This window comes from Notechis scutatus, chromosome 16 (assembly GCF_049901735.1).
Source record: "Notechis scutatus isolate UNSWTSFEM ecotype Mainland chromosome 16, rNotScu1.2, whole genome shotgun sequence".
NCBI classification, from domain to species: domain Eukaryota; kingdom Metazoa; phylum Chordata; class Lepidosauria; order Squamata; family Elapidae; genus Notechis; species Notechis scutatus.
In genome coordinates, this window is record NC_142024.1 from 3249241 (window position 1) to 3256806 (window position 7566).

General features: G+C 51.9%; 1 long non-coding RNA gene across 2 annotated transcripts; it reads right to left on the reverse strand.

Moving 5' to 3' along the window:
• Positions 1–712: 712 nt before the first annotated feature.
• LOC113421258 (uncharacterized) lies at positions 713–5506 on the reverse strand. Of its 2 annotated transcripts, none has more exons than XR_015745513.1 (3): positions 5379–5506; positions 1665–3906; positions 713–1611 (listed from the first exon to the last, which is right to left on the reverse strand). It is a non-coding gene; the product is annotated as an uncharacterized LOC113421258 (long non-coding RNA). The 2 variants fall into 2 exon arrangements; XR_015745512.1 differs by having other exon boundaries at positions 5373–5504.
• Between the last annotated feature and the right edge of the window lie 2060 nt (positions 5507–7566).

The following is a 7566-nucleotide window of genomic DNA, read 5'->3' on the forward strand; positions in this document are numbered from 1 at the left end:
GGCTCCTTGGCAACGCCCCTCCTCTTCCCTTCCCAGCTCCCCTGGTGCCAGGCAATGGGGGGAAATGGGAGGTCCTGGGTGGGGGCATTGGCAGGCCAGGGGCAAAGGCCTCCCTTGAAAAGCCAGGGAGAGCCTGCCAATCCCCCCCCTCTCTGGGCCTCCCTTTCCCTGCTGAGTCTCTGCCAGCATGGCACCAAGGGGGCTGGGAAGAGGAGAGGAGGAGGGCAAGGAGCCCCTCCCCAGCCTGCCTCTGACCTCCTTCCAGGGCCTGCCTTGCCCACCTCCTCCAGCAGCCCTCCTGGGGGGGGGGAGAGAGAGAAGGAAAGCCCTGGGAAGATGGGGAGGGGCCTCTCAGCCCAGTAGACCTGGGGGGCACCCAGGGTCTGCCCCTCCCTGGCCCCCCTTGGGGTCATAGATGGGAGGGGCCAAAGGAGGGAGGGAAATGGGGGTAGGGAGGGGGGGGTGTAGGTGGGGAAAGAAACACACCCAGGATGGCAGAAGAGACAAACTTTATTAAAGTTCATAAAACAAGCAATACACCCACCCTCTGACCCCCAGCCCACCCACCTGCCCCCATTCCCTCCCACCCTACCCCCCTCCCTGCCCCCCCTTTGCCCCCCCCCCGCCTTTGGCTTCAGTCCTGGCTTAAAGGGGCCCAGGGGGAAGGAGGTCCTAAGAAGAGGAGGGTTATGTGCTCCCCCCTCCTCCCAGGACCCCCCCCTTCTCCCCCAGACCCCTTTTAGGCCAGGATTGAAGCCAAAGGCATTGATGGGGGCTGAGGGAGGCCCATGGGGTGGGTGTGATGGGCCAGAGAACGGTTGCCCAGTGTCCCTTGGCTTGGAGTGGCCAAACTGCCACCCTGAGAGCCAAGGACATTGGGCAGCCGCTCTCTGCCCAGCCCACCTGCACCCCAGCCCCATCTCTCGGCCTCCCCCAGTCCCCACCAACCCTCAGCTTCAACCGTGGCACAAGAGAAGCTGGCAAGAGAGGCTCTGGGGTTGCCCAGGGCTGCCCCTGGGGGGCTTGGATGCCCCAGACCTTCCTAGGGCCTCCCTGCCAGCCTCCCTGATGCCATGGCTGGCTCCCGGCCTTTCTCCCTCCTCCTGAGGGTGACCCACCATGCAGAGAGATTTTCTCTGTGCACCCATTGCTATAAGCAGGCATGCACAAATGTATATTATTTGAAATTAACTCCAAGATTTGGAATAAATTGTGCACACTTGCTTAGAACAAGGGGAGGAACTGTAGACTTGCCTCAAGACACACCTGGGTTTTCGGGCTCACCTGCCTAGGTGCCGGGAAGATTGGGGTAGGGAGCATGCATGACACCCAATGAAGCAGAACTAAGACCCTGCATCATAAAGAGTTTTCAACTTTGACAAGTTTTAAGTTGTGCAGACTTCTAACTAGAGCTGAAGTCCACCCACCTAAGTTTGCCAAGGCCAAGAACCACTGAAAGCCCTAAAATGGGGGTCTTCAAACTTGACAGCTTTAAGAGTTGTGGACTTCAACTCCCAGAATTCCTCCTCCAGTTGTGTTAGCTCATGAATTCTGGGGGTTGAAGTCCACGTCTTAAACTTGCCAAGATTGAAGACCCTTGATCTATCTCAACTATCATCTATCTCTATATCATCCCTCTATCCTCCATGATCTATCTCTATCACCTATCAATCATCTATATCATCTCTCTATCCTCTATATCGGGGCTCTTCAAACTTGACAGCTTTAAGACTTGTGAACTTCAACTCCCAGAATTCATGTTAGCTCAGGAATTCTGAGCCAAGCTTTGCTGGCTGAGGAATTCTGGGAGCTGAAGTCCACAAGTCTTAAAGTGGCCAAGGTTGGAGACCTCTGCTCTAGGGCATCCTATGGAGATAGGATTCTGCCCTCTGTGGGAAGAACTCAACACAGAAGCCAGAAGAATTGGAGACCCAACACCTGCAGGGCCTGGCACTTGTCCCAAGTCCCAGATTTCTGAACACAGAACTGGCAAGAATTGGGGGCCACCACCAAGTGAAGGCATGGAGCTCTCTGGTCTCCAAAGAATGGTGAACTTCAGTTTCCAGAAGTCTCCAATCCACGGGATGGAGAACGCTGGGAACTGAATTGCAGCCATCTGGTGTCTTGGGGAGAAAGGGGACATCTTAAGCTTCTCTAGCCACCATTGCTAAGGATTCTGGGAGCTAAAATCCCTCCCTTTGAAAGTTGCATCTTTCAATGGATGGACTACAGCTCCCAAAACTCTTAACCCCTCCTGCAGAATTCTGGGAGTTGAGTGGGAGCCATCTAGTGCCTTCCCCTCTGGAGGACTCCAATTCCCATAATTCTGAGAGTTGAAGTCCACCCTTCCAAAAGCCAATTGGCTTTCTGAAAGCAAGTCCAGACCTACTTGGGGGAGGTATAGATGACCCTCTTAGATCAGTGTTTCCCACCCTTAGCAAGATGTGTGGATTTCAACACCCAGGATTCCCCAAACCGATTGGCTGGGGAATTCTGGGATTTGCAGTCCACACACCTTCAAGTTTGAAAAACGCTGATCTAAGTTCCTCTGACACCTCAACTCTGTCCTACCATCTGAACTACACAATCCTACCAGATAAACCCTCATGGTCCTTACCCAAGGCAAAGGCTGACAACAGCCATGATTCCTTGACCCTACCAGCCACAGCTTAAAACTTACCACTTAAATCAAATTTACCACTTAAGGGCTCTTGGGCCTCAAGAGTATCTCCACAAGCCACCAAACATTGTTAGCCAACCTGAAGACTTAAGACTCCCTTCACCTAACTTGCAAATTACAGAGAGATTCTGGCTATGTTGTGGATCAATAATAATATCAATAATAAGACTTGCTATCTCCTTATCCACTCACAACCAACAATAAGACTTGCTAACTCCTTATCCACTCACAACCAACAATAAGACTTGCTAACTCCTTATCCACTCACAACCAACAATAAGACTTGCTAACTCCTTATCCACTCACAACCAACAATAAGACTTGCTAACTCCTTATTCTAGACCTGATCTGTCTGGTGACCTCAAGCAACAAGTGTGTGTGTGTTGGGGGGTCTCAGTTCCTGGTGGGCACCACACAGGCGGCGAAGAAAGGCGTGCGTGGGTCACAATGCAGTAAAAGCCGCAGGGAAGAACGTTTCTCCATCGGGATCTGGCCGTTTTGCCCGCTGCGGTTTCGGTGCAGAGCGATCCAGGCCTCCGAAAGAAATGCACAAGAGGCTGTTTTTACAAGCCGAAAACCGACACACACGATCCCTTCCCATACAGAGATAAAAATAGGGGAATTGGGGGCAGTGGGGGATTCAAAGCATGCATTGTGCTGCCAGTCCAACTCTTCCTGCTGTTGTTTGGTCCCAAGAGTTTTAAATAAGGTCACTTGCAGGAAAAGAGCCAAGCCACAAAATGTGGTGGCACGTTGGTCTTCCATCTCTGCGTCTCCAGTGCTGGGTGGGTGGGATTGGCCTCCCGAAGAGGAAGGGGCAGCATTGAAGGCTGGCCTGGCTTTTTATTTTTTAAAGAAGGTTTTGTTTTGAGATGGTTTTAAGAACCTCCATTATTATTATTCTAAAGAGGCAGGGGTTTTTTTTGCAGCCATCGTGGTCTTTTTAAGCTCCCCTGCTGGAGGATAAAATTTTCTGGCATGTCCCTCCAGTGCATTAACAGGGATTCAGGGCCAGCTGGAACAATGCAGCCCCTTCCTCAGCCCTCCACAAGTGGCAACAGCTGTCCAGTTACACCCCCCCCAAAATCTGTCCATCCATCAGTCTCCATTGGAAAAATCCAAGTCTTCCACCACGTCCTCTTCTCCTCTTGCCAGCCGTTGCAACTCTGCCCGAGACAGTGGTTTTCGAAGGTGGTGGCTCCGTTGGGGCACGGCCCTCTCGCCTCCTGGAGAAGGAAGAAAAACAGGGGTGTCAATCCAACCTCAAAGGGGAGAGGGGACACAAAAAGGCAGCTGGGTGCTAATTAATCATCTGTGCTAATTAAAGGATTGCCTGCAGGGCACAGGAGGGGGTGAGATGGAAATGGGGAGATGGGCAGCATACAAGTTTAATAAGTAAAGCAATAAATAAACCAAAGCACCTGGGTGTTTAGAATGGGGATGGAGGATCAAGGAGAAGAAAATTTTTATTTCCCTTTCCCCCCATTTTGTTGGGGGGGGGGGGGACAACAACTCTATAAAGGCCTCCAAAACTCACATCCTAGAAATAAGGGGGGAATTGGGCTCCTCTCCAAATGTTTCTGAATGAGCTCTTGCAATCTACTGAGGTGAATTTAGAAGCATGCTCTTCCCTCTTAAAATGGCCTAGGGTGTTACTTCTTTAACTTTATATGAGTCTCTCGCTTAAGCAACAGATATTTTCGGGCTCAACTGTGGTCATAAGTCAAGGACTTGCTATATGACATTAACTTCTACTTTAAAATGGATACACTCCATTCCCAGGCCATGTTTCCATAAGGACTGCTAATAAAACAGCCGATTTCCAAGTTTGCAAAGCTTTTCACACACACAATACATTTAAATCAACTTTCCAACAGGCCAAATGATCCATAAACTGCAAACAAACAAACAAAAAAACACCACCCACTATCCCCTGGACAAGGCCTGCAAGAAGAAATGACCCAACACTCACACACACACCCAGGGCCCCTGGTCCCCCTGGTCCCCCTGACCCACCACCGTCCACCTGGCATGGGAGCTCCTGCAAACCCCACCCAGCCCCACACCTGTGCATGCCCCACCTCCCCCCCCAGCAAAGCCAATGTAACCAAGCTCCATAAGGCCCCCTTGCAAAAAAACGCCAGCCAGGTGACTAGATCTCATGGGGGTCCCAGCTTCTGCCCAGGATTGGACTAGAAGACCTCCTTCCGGCTCTATTCTGACTGATATGGTCGAAGGTCTCCTGCCTGAGCTGGGGGTCAGACTAGAAGACCTCCAAGGGCCCTTCTGATGGAAGGATGGATGGAAACCGACCCATTGGAAGGCTTCGGCTGTTGCAAGACAACGGGGGCCCCCTCCCGCCTCTCTTCCTTTCCTCCCCCCGAGGAAGCAATGGGGGGGAGGGAAGCAGCCCTAAAGGACCCCTTCTCCCCCCACCCCCCCCCCCCACCTCTAGGGGCAGCCCAACGGGGAGTCTCTTCTTTAACCGGCCCCCGTTCCGCCTCCTCCTGGCGCGGCTGCCCTTCCCGCCCTCCGTGTCTCTCCCCCCCCACCCCCCAAAGAAACCCCGCCAGCCCCAAACGAGGCAGGCGAGCCAGCGCCATTTTCTCCCCGGCCGCCACTCCGAAGCGGCTCCGGTTTGCCAACAGAGGGAGGGGAGGGGAGGGGACGGGACGAAGGAGGCCTCCCTTACCGGAACCGGGGCCGTGAAACCCTCCAGGCCCTTCCCGAGTCCCACCGTCCTCGGGGCCGTCGCGGAAGGCAGAGAGAGGCCGCTCAACAAGCCGCGGACGCGCCTCACCAACCGCCACCGCCCCGCAGCTGCGCCGAAGGCCGGGCACGCCCTGCGCAGGCGCACGTGGCTTGCGGGGTCACGTGTCCGTGTGGGCGTGGCTTGGCGGCATGTCACGGGGCTGGGAGCGGCCTGGTGGTCACGTGCCCGGGTGGGCGTGGCTTAGCGGCATCTCACGGGGGTGGGCGCGGCCTGGTGGACCACGTGCCTGGGTGGGCGTGGCTTGGCGGCCATGTGACGGGCTGGGCGCGGCCTGGTGGTCATGTGGCAGAGTGGGCGTGGCCAGTTCAATGATTATTCATATTTCTATTAACGGTTGCGATTCCTTCCCTGCGCCTGCAATGACGCAAAATGGCCACGAGATGGCGGGCTATTATTGCTAATGCAATTTCCCATAGACTTAGAAAACCGCGGTTTTCATGTAATTTGAGGTCTATTTTCACCCCGTTTTCCCCTCTAGAGCAATGGGGGACTTAGAGTAAGGTCCCTCGTCGGATTTCGCCACATCTGTAACCTGATTATTTTTATTTATATTAACTTTCGCGATTCCTTCCCTGCACCTGCCATAACGAAAAACCTCCACCAGGTGGCAGGCTGTTATTGCTGTGCAATTTCTGTACTTCACCTGCCATGACGCAAAATGGCCACGAGATGGCGGGCTATTATTGTTAATGCGCAATTTCTGTACTTCACCTGCAATGACGCAAAATGGCCACGAGATGGCGGACTATTATTTTTAAGTTCTTTCCTCCACCTGCAATGACGCAAAATGGCCACGAGATGGCGGGCTATTATTGTCAATGCAATTTCCCAGACTTTGAAAACCGCTTTTTTCATGTAATTTGAGGTCCATTTTCACCCCGTTTTACCCTCTAGAGCAATGGGGGACTTAGAGTAAGGTCCCTCGTCGGATTTCGCCAGATCTGTAACCTGATTATTTTTATTTATATTAACTTTTGCGATTCCTTCCCTGCGCCTGCCATAACGAAAAATATCCACCAGGTGGCAGGCTGTTATGGCTGTGCAATTTCCGTACTCCACCTGCCATGCGCAAAATGGCCAGGAGAGGGCGGGCTATTATTCAGGCCACTATGCCCCAATAGCCACTGGAGGGCACCGTTTCCATGCTCTGTAATGGTCTAGTAGCCTCTCAGGCCTTTATGCTGAAAATAACCACCAGAGGGCACTATTTCTATTCTGTTCTACACATAGACTTATAAACCTCTTTCCAGCTGCTATGTCCAAAATAGCCACCAGAGGACACTCTTTCCATGCTCCCTTTCAGATCACAGTAAAACAATTGCAGTAATCTACTTCAGTAATTAACAACTAATTAAGTAATCTACTTAACTGTCAAAAAAGGTCATAAAACGGGGCAAAGTTCCCGTTTCACTTACCAACATAAATTTTGGGTTCAATTGTGGTCTTAAGTCAAAGACTACCTGTATGTAGTTCCTTTCAGGCTGCTCTGTACAAAATAGCCACTCTCTGCTCTTCTCTCGGGTGCTGAAAATATCCGCTTTGTGAGGTATAATAATAATGGATTACCGGCCGTTGTCACCCATCCCCAGAGCCTTCCTTTCTCACATCTTTGGTTTTGTGAAGAGAGGTACACTGCCCCTGATTTCACCTTCCACTGAACAGTCCCACTTGAGAGGCCAAAGGATCACAATCCGACTCGTGTCAAATCTGTGTCAACTCATAAAATATTTCTCTGGTCTTTTTAGAGTTGCCAAGAGAAAGCGAGGGGGGAGCAGTGGGGCAGCTTGCAAAACCAAAAGTGCATTCCATACATGTTTTCAAAGATAGTAACTAGGTGTGAAGTTGCTGCTGTGCAAAATTCTAACTGGAGAGCATGAGGGATGACTCTGGGCTATGGAGGTGTCCCATTGGAGAATATGAATTATGATACACCCAGGAGGTGGGGGAAAAACCAGGGTCAAGGGTGATTATGTGCTTCAGAGTCATCTGCACCCAGGCAGTGCTGGCATGTTAACTCTCAATAAATCCTTTTGAAGTTTTGGAAGTTTGGCTCGAGACTCATGATTGAAATGGGCTTAAATGCCGGAGCCCTGACAACCTGGTTTCTCTCTTA